Source organism: Salvelinus alpinus, chromosome 14 (assembly GCF_045679555.1).
Source record: "Salvelinus alpinus chromosome 14, SLU_Salpinus.1, whole genome shotgun sequence".
In the NCBI taxonomy this organism is placed as follows: domain Eukaryota; kingdom Metazoa; phylum Chordata; class Actinopteri; order Salmoniformes; family Salmonidae; genus Salvelinus; species Salvelinus alpinus.
The window spans coordinates 39573658-39589449 of record NC_092099.1 but is presented as its reverse complement, the minus strand read 5'-3'; the positions used below and the strand labels follow the sequence as shown (position 1 = coordinate 39589449).

The window sequence follows — 15792 nt, the reverse complement described above, 5'->3', positions numbered from 1 at the left end:
ATAATGACAAGTGAGGACATTTAAAAATAAAATAAAAATTGAAAAAAGGCATTAACATAACAAAATGTGAAATAATGTAAGGGATTTGAATACTTTCCGAATGCACTGTAGATGGCAGCTAACAGCTGAATTGCTTAAATATCAGGAAATTCAAGAAAACAAAATGTATTCTAAGGAAATATCTTAGAACTTTATTTATCTAATACATGTCGGCTCCATTATAATCGTCGCAAATAGACTGTTTAGTTATAAACCAGTTTAACTGAAATTGTAAGCCTCGTCTTCTGTCAGTCATCATTAGCCTACCTGTTCACAGTGGGTTGGGTGGGAAGATATGGGACAACAGCAGAGTGGTTTGCCTCAGTTTAAACCAGATGGACCCTCTCAAACTAATTGAGGAAATAATAATCCACAAAAGCATTTAGAGCAGGAAGGTAATATACATTAACAGGAAGAACCCCGCTGCACCTGGTGGTAGCTAGACAACACCCGTTCTGGTTGTAGCTGAGAAACAGGCCACAGCTGCTCTGGGCCATGTTCATTAGGCAACACAGACTGAAATGTGAAGGGACTACCTGGAATTGTCCAATAAGAAACATTAATTTTCATGCAAACACATTTTGCTACTGCGTGTCCTAATGAATAAGACCCTGACTTGCTGTAGCTTATAACAGACCACAGCTACTGTGGATGGGACTGCCTAGTCTAGGTGCATACCAGTGGAGGCTGGTGTGCGGAGCTATAGGAGGACAGGCTCATTTTAATGTCTGGAATAATATATAAATGGAACAGTATCAAACATATGAAACCATATGTTTGACTCAGTTTCATTAATTACAATGAGCCCATCCTCCTATAGCTCCTCTCACCAGCCTCCTCTGGTGTATGCTTTACTGCTGCTAATTTATGGGCCATACCTTTGGGACTAATTCACCATCTCCAATCAAATATCAAACATTACATTTCCTGTGAAGTGCCCCCCCCCCAAAAAAAGACAAGTAAATAGCCTATATCAAACAACTATTCTACTGTGAATAAGCACTGTGAATAATACAAAGTATGATGTCAGCTTCGGCTTAAGCTTCAGCTGAGAGTGAATTGCTCCGCTAATATTTTTCATGATTTCAACAAGGATCTGGATGAGCTGTTGCCCTGCCAGGCAGGAGCCAGCAGCAGCCAGCCACACTACCCTATTTTATTGATGCATTTGTTGTTTTTGTCGAGGCAGCAGCTATTCTTCCTGGGATCCACATTAAAGAGACTGCTTGAACATGGAGCAGCCTGCCTGTCATATCGAATCCTATCGAGAGGGGGGGGGGGGGGACGGACATTGTTGCCAATTCAAGAGAATCAGTAAAACAATGCGGTGTTGTCAAACTGTAGATCAAATCTACTTAGGATTTGGGTATGTACATAATTGGATGAGTTTACAGTGCATTAGCAAATCAGTTCTGTCCCGACAACAAATAGATTTCATAGTATGACAAAAATATTAAGCATCTTACTCATTCATAATCCATAAGATTAAAGAGAAACTCAATTACATGGCCTAAAAATATCAAAAAAAGCTTTTGCCATATGAAATGTCTACTTCAAATGACTGTTACATGTAGGTCTTGGTCCTGGGGTTACAAAACAAGTCACCTAGATAATATTGGTGCTGGCTCACCTCCAGCGTTTGACATTGCCCCATATTTCAAGATGAGAGCAGCGAAAATAATGTATAATTAAAGGTTCCTGGACTGGGGGCATAAGAGATTTCCACTCACATAGCGTGGTGTGAAAGAATTCAGTCCGTCACACCCTCGGGCAGAGCAACACACACAAGGCTATATAAAAGAAAATGTAACTATGCAAAGCATAGTGCCAAATTAAAAATGTCTAGCTGCTGGATATTGACTTGAAAGGAAGCCTGATGTACATGTTCAACCATACTACAATTTCACCTTTATAAATGTAATCTAAATGAAAAACAAATTAAAAAAGGTCAACAAAAACATTCGTAATCAGTATGATACACCACGAGCCAGACGAACCTAAGCACCAGTCTACCTTTGCATGATAGTGCAGCTTAAGCAAACAAATGATAAAGTTCATTATTGCATTTAATTGACTGCAAATCCCATGGTAGGGACAGAGGTTGTGTGGGTTGTGAGATAACATCACAGCTTGTTGGCAATCACAGCGATTAAAAACAAAGAGACGAGGCAGTCGGTAAGGCATGCTGAGGAGCTTTAGTAAAGCAGGGAGAGAGAGATGCATCATTGGGAGGGGGGTTGGTGGAGGAGGATAAGAGGAACGGAAGGCTAGGACAATGACCTGCAATACTAGAGCATGGAGTTGTGTGTATCATTCCTCCTTCTCTGCATTTATAAACTGCTTAACGCCACTGAATGAACTGACAAACAGTGATGGTGAGAGGATTTCTCTAGGAGTGGATCTGGATTCATCATGGGAATACTTAGTGTGCTCAGAAGGCCATTCGACTTGAAATGATGCATGTTGTGATCGTTATCAGGAAGGAATGATTAAGCATCTTGGCACTTGGTCATGGCTTCATCACAAATGGCACCCTATTCCCTACATACTATAGTACACTACCCATAGGGCTCTGGTCAAAAGTAGTGCACTATATAGGGACTAGTGGCATTTGGCCATGATTCCAGATCTGTGCATCATACTTGTGTTTGCACAACATTAGTGCGGTTGACTCCAGTAACCGGTCTATCAGAGTACAGTCAGAGAGCGAGAACATAATACAGGCCCATTTCTCCTAAATGACATTACTTTGTGTGGTAAACTCGCTCTGGCGAGTCATGCAACTGAATACAATATACTCCTCCTTCAGAAAATAATCATAATTGTAATGTCTAGCTCAATTACACCTAGCCTATTAGAACTGTAATTCTTTAAAAAGAATACTGCTGGCCATGACAGTCAAGAACAACATGATCTGATATAGGGCAAGTCCACGGTAACAGAATGATGCAGACTCAGATTTTTCAAAAGCCGATGATTGCAAAGTTAAACCATACAACTCTATGCATAAGGACTACTTTTAAAAATTTCCGCTGAGAATTTGCCACCAACAGAATGACAGTTGGTGCTATGTGCCATCATTCTGTTACCAAAATATGCATCTGCACTTTTCAAGTAAATGTGTTTCTAAAAGTGTTAGTGGAAATTGTTAAGTCGTCCTTGTGCACAGAGTTGTATGGTTCAACTTTGCAATCATTGATTTTTGTGTGACATACATTTTAAAGTGAAAAATCTTAGTTTCAGCATCATTCTGTTACAGTGGAATAGCCTTGTACAGTAGAGCTGACAGAGACACTTAGAAATAACATTCATAGAAACATAGATACTCCTTAGAAACTCAAAGGTTAGGCAACAAGTCTGGTCAAAAGACACACAACTCATAAATAATCATAATACATTGAAAGTAGTGATGTACCGATATGACATCTTAGTCATCTTTTAAGCATTCTAGTACAGTTAAATAGTTAACACACACACACAGAGCGGTCCAAGGCACTGCATCTCAGCGCAAGAGGTGTCACTACAGTCCCTGGTTCGAATCCAGGCTGTATCACATCCAGCCGTGATAGGGAGTCCCACAGGGCGGTGCACAATTGGCCCAGCGTCGTGCGGGCCGTCATTGTAAATAAGAATTTGTTCCCAACTGACTTGCCTAGTTAAGGTTACACACACACCAAAAAGTTATTTTGTTGGCATTTATGCATGTTCCCATTACCAGTAAAACATAATCAAAACCTATTTCTTTCACTTACTTGCTGTGCCATTTCGTTGTTCATTTGTTCAGTCGTTTCATTCTAAACCAGAATTTCTATGGAACGCCGTTTGGGTCTTTGCGTGTCAAAAAAGATACACGTCAAATAAGCTTGTTGACCAATCAGGATCTGAATATGACTGCACGTCACATAATAATTTACCGCCTTCATTAATCTTTTAAGTAGTTATTACACCATCACTCGCATTTCATACATATGTCATGACGATTCATCGATACGATTGCTATGATGCTGGTAAAGTTGTCTCGCGCACCTACAGTGCTGGTCATTAAAAAAAACATAGCTACCTCATGGTGCAAACAGTATTCGTCCCCCAAAACATAGCAAAACCGACAATCTAGTTATCTAAAATAACCCTAATATATAAGACAGTTCTTATTTTATTAATGGTGGTCGGATCCATATATGTGACGCTAGCCACAATACAGATTAGCCACAATAGTGGACTTTGCGGTTAACCTTCATAAATAGGAGTATGGTATAATTCTACAATTTGTATTAATTTGCATCCCTGTCAATGACGTACTTTTATTTTGAAGTTAAACTGGAAATTCCTCTTGTGCCTAATCCTTATTGTGGCTAGCTTAACAACACACAACCCGATCCGGTCGTCCGTCACTAGCCAGATGAAGCTAGCTGGCTGCTTATAACGTTAGCTTTGGGCAACAGGGTTAAGTAGCTGGCTAGCTATTTATTGTTTCAATAGGCAAACAACAATACTTACAAGGATTCCTAAATCAATGCTAAGAATAATAAAAATGACTGCAGTTTCTACTGGTCATTGTTTTCAGGCTGGTTGTATTGGTGCTAGTTAGGTACCAAGCTAAAGCTAGCTACCCCAGAAGTTGCGGTCGAACAAATAATGCTTTATTTCCAACGCGGGTACTGTAAACACATCGTTCGAGGCCGTTGTTTGCAGACGTTTTTGTACAGCTTTGACAGTGCTACTGTATCTTTCTTTGACACGCAAAGACCCAAACGGCGTTCCATAGTATGTATTTCGTGAAACTAAAAGCAGTGATGCTATTACTGTGTAACTCCGGTAGGGCAAGATCTGAAAAATAACGCACTTGGTAGTGTGTACCGTTGCTCGACCAGTCGACGAAAGCCAACATCACCCACGGCCGAGAACGATTGATTGTCAAGGGCAATGAATTCCATTATAATTCCATTACAATTCCCCCCCGCAGCTTCTCCTTCACCCAAATCCAGATAGCAAATGTTCTGAAAGAGCTTCAAAACCTGGACCAGTACAAATCAGCTGGGCTAGACAATCTGGACCCTCTCTTTCTAAAACTATCCGCCGCCATTGTTGCAACCCCTATTACCAGCCTGTTCAATCTCTCTTTCGTATCGTCCAAGATCCCCAAAGATTGGAAAGCTGCCGCGGACATCCCCCTCTTCAAAGGGGGTGACACTAGACCCAAACTGCTACAGACCTATATCTATCCTGCCCTGCCTCTCTAAAAAGTCTTTGAAAGCAGAGTTAATAAACAGATCACTGTCCATTTCGAATCCCACCGTACCTTCCCTGCTGTGCAATCCAGTTTCCGAGCCGGTCACGGGTGCACCTTAGCCACGATCAAGGTACTAAACGATATCATAACCGCCATCGATAAAAGACAATACTGTGCAGCCGTCTTCAACAACCTGGCCAAGGCTTTCGACTCTGTCAATCACTGTATTCTTATCGGCACTCAACAGCCTTGGTTTCTCAAATGATTGCCTCGCCTGGTTCACCAACTACTTTGCAGACAGAGTTCAGTGTCAAATCGGAGGGCCTGTTGTCCGGGCCTCTGGCAGTCTATGGGGGTGCCACAGGGTTCAATTCTCGGGCCGACTCTTTTCTCTGTATAAATATCAATGATGTCGCTCTTGCTGCGGGTGATTCCCTGATCCACCTCTATGCAGACGACACCATTCTGTATACTTCTGGCCCTTCCTTGGACACTGTACTAACTAACCTCCAAACGAGCTTCAATGCCATACAACACTCCTTCCGTGGCCTCCAACTGCTCTTAAAACGCTAGTAAAACCAAATGCATGCTTCTCAACCGTTCGCTGCCCGCACCCACCCGCCCGACTAGCATCATCACCCTGGACGGTTCTGACCTAGAATACGTGGACAACTACAAATACCTAGGTGTCTGGCTAGACTGTAAACTCTCGTTCCAGACTCATATCAAACATCTCCAATCCAAAATAAGATCTAGAATCGGCTTTCTATTTCACAACAAAGCCTCCTTCACTCACGCCGCCAAACTTACCCTAGTAAAACTGACTATCCTACCGATTCTCGACTTCGGCGATGTCATCTACAAAATAGCTTCCAATACTCTACTCAGCAAACTGGATGCAGTCTATCACAGTGCCATCGGTTTTGTTACCAAATCACCTTATACCACCCACCACTGCGACCTGTATGCTCTAGTCGGCTGGCCCTCGCTTCATATGAGTCGCCAAACCCACTGGCTCCAGGTCATCTATAAGTCTTTGCTAGGTAAAGTCCCGCCTTATCTCAGCTCACTGGTCACCATAGCAACACCCACCTGTAGCACGCGCTCCAGCAGGCATATTTAACTGGTCATCCCCAAAGCTAACACCTCATTTGGCCGCCTTTCCTTCCAGTTCTCTGCTGCCAATGACTGGAACGAATTGCAAAAATCACTGAAGCTGGAGACTTACATTTCCCTCACTAACTTTAAACATCAGCTATCTGAGGACCTAACCGATCGCTGCAGCTGTACATAGTCCATCTGTAAATAGCCCACCCAATCTACCTACCTCAATCCCATAATGTTTTTATTTACTTTTCTGCTCTTTTGCACACCAGTATCTCCACTTGCACATCATCTGCTCATTTATCACTCGTGTTAATCTGCTAAATTGTAATTCTTCGCTACTATGGCCTATTTATTGCCTACCGCCTCATGCCTTTTGCACACACTGTATTTCGACTTTATTTGTTTCTACTGTGTCATTGACTTGTTTATTGTGTTATTGGCTTGTTTATCGTTTATTCCATGTGTAACTCTGTGTTGTTGTCTGTGTCACACTGCTTTGCTTTATCTTGGCACGGTCGCAGTTGTAAATGAGAACTTGTTCTCAACTAGCCTACCTGGTTAAATAAAGGTGAAATTAAAAAAATCCTTTAAAAAAAATATATTTGCTTTAATGGATTTCGCCTTTGAGTTGTCTCGCCTAAATTGTCTTACCCTTTCAAATGACTGCTCGACTTGTTGACTGCTCGATCCACACAGCAGACATTGTGGGCTAGGTCAGGAATGCTGTGATGCACGTGTAGTGCAAAATTTTACGTGGCATCATTACGTCATGTATCTACGTTATATAGGTATACTATGCACAGCAGCTTTGACATCCAATATATCGTGCATCCCTAGTTGAAAGTGAATGTAAAGTGCTGATAAAAGGGTAATTGACTTGGTACAGCAAAACATATTCATGAACAACAACTTATAGTCTACAGCTTTAACATTCCCTGTCAGAGCCGAAGTCAGTCCTTCCTGGGGCAACAGGGAATTTATTAGGACTTGACATTAGTTTGAAAGTTAATATTAAATAAATGGTTGTCATTTTTGCTGGAGGTGTTTTATAGAGGGTAGGTTAGGACCAGCTATTTACTCTCGTTTTCCCTTCAGCAAAGCAACCAACCATGCCTGTTCCCAACAAACAAAAAGGTCCCAACTAGAGAGCACCACCACCACACAGCAAATCTATTTGCCTTGTTGACAGTGAGAGACAGCGGGGTAGTGGTCCCTACCTCCCTCACAATCACCACTAGTCCACCCAATGAGCCCTGTTAGCCTCAAGTGATGATCACTACTGCTGCAGATGATTTCGGGGTGTGCTGTTGGTCTGCTAGAGCAGGGTTCCCACACTTGGTCCTGGGGCCCCCCTTGGGTGCACATTTTGGATGTTGCCCTATCACTACACAACTCATCAAGCTTTGATTATTTGAATCAGCTGTGTAGTGCGAGAGTGGAAATAAGGGTTCCTCTACGACGCCCCTTTATGCCGTGGCCCTGCCTTGAAATGTTTATATGGGGGCTGTCCTGTTCAATCCAAGTGCTGCACCAGACCTGATGGATTTTAGCTACCAACTAACCACCCCACAGGGTTAATACCCCTGGTCCCAGTCCCTGCCTCCCTCCACACTCTCACTCCCTGCACATGTGCCTCTCCCTCTCAAAAGTATTGCCATAACAGGGTATAACACGCACAGCCACAACATCCTATGCTGCCCTGTGGGAGGCCAGGTTATTGCCATTAACTTCATAGTGCCCCCCATTCCTTGATTTATTGGATACAAAATACTTCTGTGACACAACATGTTCTAGGTTTGCCAGCCACACACAAGCTGAGAGAGCAAACTTAAATACTACACTACCTCAATGAATGTACCTTACATTTGCAGGTTTTGTGCAGTGAAGTCTTGTCGGTGGGCTACAGTACAGTATGTAGCTCTGCTGAGGCTTAGTTTCAGCAACTGAATGGGAAAAGCAGCTGCCCTGGATTTTAGTAGCATTGAATCAAGTTGAACAGTAATACTTCCTGTAGGGAGATGAGGCATTACACAGGAGTTCAAGGGTTTCAATTTGTACAAATCTTAAATCTGGTGACTGACAGTCCCTTCAACAAATCATCTTGCTGTTCCCTTGCTGATAAGGTACGTATTTTTTAATGAATTGTTTGAGTCAGATAAACAACATAGGAAACACACTAGTCTGTCAGCCTATACCACTTCTAGTAGTAAAGAGGATATCCCTACATATGTAGCCTCCTCCTGTGATGGTCCCATCCTTGAAAAACATTTACCAAAAGCCTATCCAACATTCTACATATTGGAGATGCCAACCAGGAACAGCTAGCACCAAGGGAAATGGAACACAATCATTCCCAGATATAACTTTGACATTCCCCTTTAGAACATGAGCATTCTATGATGAAACAGGGAATGCTCAGGGAACAGGGAATGGGCTTTCATAAATATACAGTTGAAGTCGGAAGTTTACATACATTTAAATTCAGTTCCACAATTCCTGACATTTATTCATCGTGGTAAAAATTCCCTGTCTTAGGTCAGTTAGGATCACCAATTTATTTGAAGAATGTGAAATTTCTGAATAATAGTAGAGAATTATTTATTTCAGGTTTTATTTCTTTCATCACATTGCCAGTGTGTCAGAAGTTTACATACACTCAATTAGTATTTCATAGCATTGCCTTTAAATTGTTTAACTTAAGTCAAACGTTTCAGGTAGCCTTCCACAAGCTTCCCACACGAAGTTGGGTGAATTTTGGCCCATTCCTCCTGACAGAGCTGGTGTAATTGAGTCAGGTTTGAGGCCTCCTTGCTCACACGTTTCAGTTCTGCCCACAAATGTTCTATGCGATTGAGGTCAGGGCTTTGTGATGGCCACTCCAATACCTTGACTTTGTTGTCCTTTAGCCACAACTTTTGAAGTATGCTTGGGGTCATTGTCCATTTGGAAGACCCATTCGTGACCAAGCTTGAACTTCCTGACTGATGTCTTGAGATGTTGCTTCAATATATCCATATAATTTTACTTCCTCATGATGCCATCTATTTTGTGAAGTGCACCAGTCCCTCCTGCAGCAAAGCACCCCCACAACATGATGCTGCCACCCCCGTGCTTCACAGTTGTTCTTCGGCTTGCGAGCCTCCCCCCTTTTTTCTACAAAAATAATGATGGTCATTATGGCCAAACAGTTCAATTTGTTTCATCAGAACAGAGGACATTTCTCCAAAAAGTACAATCTTTGTCCCCATGTGCAGTTGCAAACCGTAGTCTGGCTTTTTTATGGAGGTTTTGGAGCAGTGGCTTCTTCCTTGTTGAGCGGCCTTTCAGGTTGTGTCAATATAGGAATCCTTTTACTGTGGATATAGATACTTTTGTACCCGTTTCCTCCAGCATCTTCACAAGGTCCTTTGCTGTTGTTCTGGGATTGATTTGCAGTTTTCGCACCAAAGTACATTCATCTCTAGGAGACAGAACACATCTCCTTCCTGAGCCGAATGACGGCTGCGTGGTCCCATGGTGTTTGTACTTGCGTACTATTGTTTGTACAGATGAACGTGGTACCTTCAGGCGTTTGAAAATTGCTCCCAAGGATGAAACAGACTTGTGGTGGTCAAAAAATGTTTTCTGAGGTCTTGGCTGATTTAGGTTGTGCCTCTACACCTGCATTGCTTGCTGTTTGGGGTTTTAGGCTGGGTTTCTGTACAGCACAGATATAAAGCCCTTCTTACATCAGCTGATAAGTAAATTTGATTTCCCCATGTCAAGCAAAGAGGCATTGAGTTTGAAGGTAGGCCTTGAAATACATCCACAGGTACATCTCCAATTGACTCAAATTATATCAATTAGCCTATCAGAAGCTTCTAAAGCCATTACACCATTTTCTGGAATTTTCCAAGCTGTTTAAAGGCACAGTCAACTTAGTGCATGTAGACATCTGGCCCACTGGAATTGTGATACAGTGAATTATAAGTGAAATAATCTGTCTGTAAACAATTTTTGGAAAAATTACTTGTGTCATGCACAAAGTAGATGTCCTAACCGACTTGCCAATACTATAGTTTGTTTACAAGAAATCTGTGGAGTGGTTGAAAAACTAGTTTTAATGACTCCAACCTAAGTGTATGTAAACTTTGGACTTCAACTGTATATGTATCGATCTCTCACAGTTGAAGTGGACAGAAGAGTTGAGCCTCTCCATCACCCTCACAACCACCTCTTGGGGCAGAGCTAATGCTGTGTTCACGTGCTAGTCGGAACTAGGACATTTCCGACTTGCTAACTGGTTGTAGTTATTTAAGTAAAAATACTTTAAAAGTTCTACTTAAGTCGTTTTTGGGGATATCTGTACTTTACATTTGACAACTTTTACTTCACTACATTCCAAAAGACAATATGTACTTTTTACTCCATACATTTTCCCTGACAACCAAAAGTACTTTTGAATGCTTAGCAGGACAGGAACATTGTCAAATTCACACACTTATCAAGAGAACACGTGGTCATCCCTACTGCCTCTGGCCTGGCAGACTCACTAAATACAATTGCTTTTGTAAATAATGTCCGAGTGTTGGAGTGAGCCCCTGGCTATACATACATTTTAAAAACAAGAAAATGGTGCCGTCTGCTTTACTTAATATAAGGAAATTTAAATTATTTATACTTTTACTATTGATACTTAAGTACATTTTAGCTATTAAATTTACTTTTACTTCTGCTTTTACTTTTGAAACTCCCCTACTTAAGTATATTTAAAACCAAAGACTTTTACTCAAGTAGTAATTTACTGGGTGACTTTCACTTGAGTAAATATCTATACTTTTACTCAAGTATGAAAATGGGGTACTTTTTCGACCACTGCCGAACACAAATAATGGTGGAAAACACTGGCATAAACTATGCAAATACTAGACAAATAGCAAGATACAAATGAGACAACACTAATTTCCTTATCAAAAGCAATTCACCTAGCTGTGCTTCCGATATATTGTCCCTAGGTGGGTAAATAAACAGCCATTGAGACAAACTCCCCAAACTTTGGGGCAGCGCCGCACCATCCACATATGCCTGTTTGTTTGATCAGTCCCACTAATTAAAAGGTGACTAGGCTCATGAAGGCAGTGTCATAGCTGATGAAACCACAGTAATAGAGAAAAGGGGAACTGTTCTTGGCTTGCTGGATAGACTTATGGTGCACATGGGCTGAGTGTGCCATTCCCCATTGTCATAACTACAATGTCCATTTGGTATTTTTATGAGCAATTCAATTTGGTCTTTTGGCAGTGAACAGCTGAAGAGACTATAGCATAGATCCTTTATCCTATCTATAATAGACTATACATGACCTGTATGAGCAGTCAGCCTGGAATCAATTAGTTCATCTGAACCAGTGTCTTTGATAGCAGCACTCTGTAGTGGCATTTCAAACATAGCTACTGATCTTCAAGGGTACTAGAAAGTTGTTGTTTTTTTTAAATTGGGCTTTCCCTTTCTGTTGTTAGGCATGCTGTGTGACACAGAATAACCTATTCCCTAAACAGACAAAGTTGAGTCCAGAAAACAAAACAGGAGGCAATTCTCCTTTGTATGAAGCACAGTGACAAGAGACGTTGGGTTCAAATCCCTGTGAGGTTCCAGTACTTAAAATTAAAATCACATGAGACCCAGACCCTGGTTGCATCTGAACTACCAAGCTACATTAGAAAATGCAGACCTAAACCAATTTTTGTTCATGTTATTGGGCCTTCCATGATCCAAAATTCCAAGGTCATATGGATGTCTGGCCCCTGCTACAGTGCATTAGGAAAGTATTCAGACTTGACTTTTTCCACATTTAAAATTGTTTCCCCCCCCCCCCTCAATCTACACAAGACCCCAAAATGACAAAGCAAAAACTTCTAAAAACCTGTTATCACTTTGTCATTATGGGGTATTGTGTGTAGACTGATGAGGAAAAAATATAGTTTAATACATTTTTGAATAAGGCTGTAACATAACAAAATGTGGAAAAAGTAAATGGGTCTGAATACTTTCTGAATAGACTGTAATAAGGGACTCACAGGAGGAGGAAAAGTAGAGAACCTCTGGGATGTTTCTCAGAGAACAAAAAAAATATTTTTATGCTTTAAAAAGTTGATGGCGTGGTACAGTAGGCAGTAAGTACAGTAAAAAAATCAAAAAGTCATGCAATCACTGTAGGTTGTGTCTAATTCATTAAAAGGGTAGGCTATTTCAAAGTGTCTGCAACTAAAGTAAATTATTTGTGTGTGAAATCACATTCTTGTAGGCTAGTGAAGTGTGGACCACAGTAAGGACACTAACATAGCCACGTGAGTGCATGAAATCTACGACAAGTCATCTACTTTGTCTTAGAAAAGTTGCACAGCTTTCTTCACCCTTGTCCTACAAATCTCAATAAAAGCACCGTTCTCTCAACGTTGTGTTCTGCTTCAGCGCAACAGCAGATGTTCACATTATTGATTAACAATACACAATCGCCATAGGTTTGGACGAGGGGAGACAAGTAACGAAAGTAAAACCACCCCTCCTGAGAGTAGTTTACCAATCTCTTCGCAAATAAAAAATACCCCCCCACCCCCCCCGAAATAGAACAAGGGCTCAGGGAATGAATGGTCAGAAACGATTATCAGTAAAAAAGTATTGCAAAACCATTACGCCAACCAAACAAACTACACGTATTCAAAGACAAAAAAGCAAGGATGCGTCAAACATTTAGGGGGTAGTCTAACGCAAAATGTTACGTGGCATTAGAGTTGCACAAGTAGGACAAATCAACTAAGGAAGAACAGAATAAAATATGTTAAAACCTTCACCATAAACGCCCAGGGACTAGTGACTGCAGTGTAAATAATGGGGAATAAGGCTACTGCATAGACACGTAATATCATTTGGGTTTAGTCCGATTCTCTCAGATTCTGCAACCAACGCGGAATAGTCAATTAGGCTACAAAGTAACATTGAAGTGATACAAAAAAAGTTGCAAACACTAGATGTAAGGCTAGCATTTTATGTGCTAGTCTACACAGTGTGGCACATGTGAAATTATAATATTCTACTTGCCTCTGAATTGGAAATGTTGTCCCTTAATCCACTCTGGAGGAAAGTGAAGAATCCCGGGAATATCCCTTCAGTTGAAAAGACGCTCCTCTATTCCCGTTGTCTTTTTTAGTTATCTGCGTTGTGAACGTGCCTGGACCCGTCTCTCATCCGGCTAGGAGGACTTCCACTTGAGCACTGAGGTGGATAAGGACTACGGGTCCACGGGCATAGGGAGCGGCTGGCTGCACAAAGTGCTGCTAGGCGTCCTTCAACGTTAATCACCACCAGTAAGAGAGCGAGATAAAAAAAAAAAAACGTCCTAAATTCTCAGATGCACAGCCGTTTAAGCTTATCATAACTCATTGGCAGTAAACACATCTATCAGTGCAATACCGCCATCTTGTGACAATTTCAAATCATCATGGACATCATTGCCACAGATAGGAGATACAGGTAGGCTATTTGCCAAAATAAAGGAAACACTTGAGTAAATGAGGGACAGGCTACAAAGTTTAATGAAAGCAGGTGCTTCCACACAGGTGTGGTTCCTGCATTAATTAAGCAATTAACATCCCATTATGCTTAGGGTCATAATGCCCAGTTGTCCATTATTTTGGCTACCATGGGTAGAAGATACTGTATCTCAGTGACCTTGAAAGAGGGGTCTCAAAGGAGCATGTGTGTGTGTGTGTGTGTGTGCGTGCGTGCGTGCGTGCGTGCGTGCGTGCGAGCGAGCGAGAGAGAGATATGGCATTCGCAACAATTATATGTGCATTCCGCCACCTACTGTACAGGTGTGTGACCAGATCTCAACCCAACTGTATAGGTGTGTGACCAGATCACACACCTGAGACAGTGTTTTCTGAGCGGCGCCTGACAGCTTTTTCCATCAACACAACACCAAATTATGGAATTGATTGTGGAAGAATTGTGTCACATCCCTCCAAAGGAGTTTCAGACACAAAATCTATACCAAAGTGCATTGAAGCTGTTCTGATGGATCATGGTGGCCCAATGCCCTATTAAGACTCTTTATTTTGGTGTTACCTTTATTTTGGTAGTTACCTGTAGTTAGCCTACCAATATCTGTGAGAAGGGTGCAACTGCCGTCCGCAATTCAGGGCTTTCCTGCATCTGCAGGAACCCCTCTTTATACTTATATTAGTCCGTTTTTGCTCGAGGATACAGGAATGAATGTACAAAACTAAAGCAGGAAGTACCAGTGACTCGCTCAATACGGAAGTGGTCACTACGGAAGTGCTACACTACAGGACTGATTTGCTAGCACAGACTGTAATATGTTCCGGGATTCATCCAATGGCATTGAGGAGTACACCACCTCAGTCATCGGTTTCATCAATAAGTACATTGACGACGTCTTCCCCACAGTGACTGTACATACATATCCCAACCAGAAGCCATGGATTACTGGCAACACCCGCATTGAGCCAAAGGCTAAAGCTGCTGCTTTCAAGGAGCGGGAGACTAATCCGGACGCTTATAAGAAATCCCGCTATGCCCTCAGACGAACCATCAAACAAGCAAAGCGTCAATACAGGATTAAGATTGAATCCTACTACACCGGCTCTGACGCTCGTCGGATGTGACAGGGCTTGAAAACTATTACGGACTACAAAGGGAAACCCAGACGCGAGCCTACCAGACAAGCTAAATGCCTTTTATGCTCGCTTCGAGGCAAGCAATACTGAAGCATGCCCGAGATCACCAGCTGTTCTCGATGACTGTGTGATTTTATTTTATTTTTTTTTGTTTTACCTTTATTTGTACAGGTTTTTTCTCATTGAGATAATTTCTATTTTCCAAGAGAGACCTGGTCCAATAGCAGCAGGGGGAACAACATTTCAGACAAAACAACTTACATACACTAACACAACATTAAACAAAACTATAAACACACATACAGTTCAACAATTACATATTACATTAAAAACACAAACATCTTAACTAAAAACAGCTGGCCTAAAAACAATTACACTCTTCTATGATATATACATCGATCAAGTGTTTAAACTCCACCAACAAAACTAGATCATCACATTTAAAAATGTTCAGGAGAGAATTCCAGGACCACGGTGCTAAGTAACTATAACTATTTCTACCATGACCTGTTCTAATTTTTGGTACTGTTAGAAGCAAATCAGAATGGGACCGTAATTGATATTTATTTACTGACCTGACTAAAAAAGAACAGAGATAAAATGGCATTTTACCCAATATGGCCTTATAAATCAGTGTATACCAGTGTTTAAGCCTACGCAAGGTCAATGACGACCAGCCAACAGCGCTGTAGAGATCACAATGATATGTTAGACGTTTCTGATTTGTAATGAACCTGAGGG

The 15792-nt window shown here is 41.5% G+C and overlaps 1 protein-coding gene across 3 annotated transcripts in view; it reads right to left on the bottom strand.

Annotated features, from left to right (window-relative positions):
- LOC139538910 (unconventional myosin-Ib-like) overlaps positions 1-13621 on the bottom strand; it is a 136312-nt gene extending 122691 nt beyond the window's left edge. For all 3 annotated transcript variants that reach the window (XM_071341476.1, XM_071341477.1, XM_071341478.1), the window contains exon 1: positions 13454-13621. The gene's annotated coding sequence lies outside the window, so the exon portion shown is untranslated. The remainder of the gene's footprint in view (positions 1-13453) is intronic.
- Between the last annotated feature and the right edge of the window lie 2171 nt (positions 13622-15792).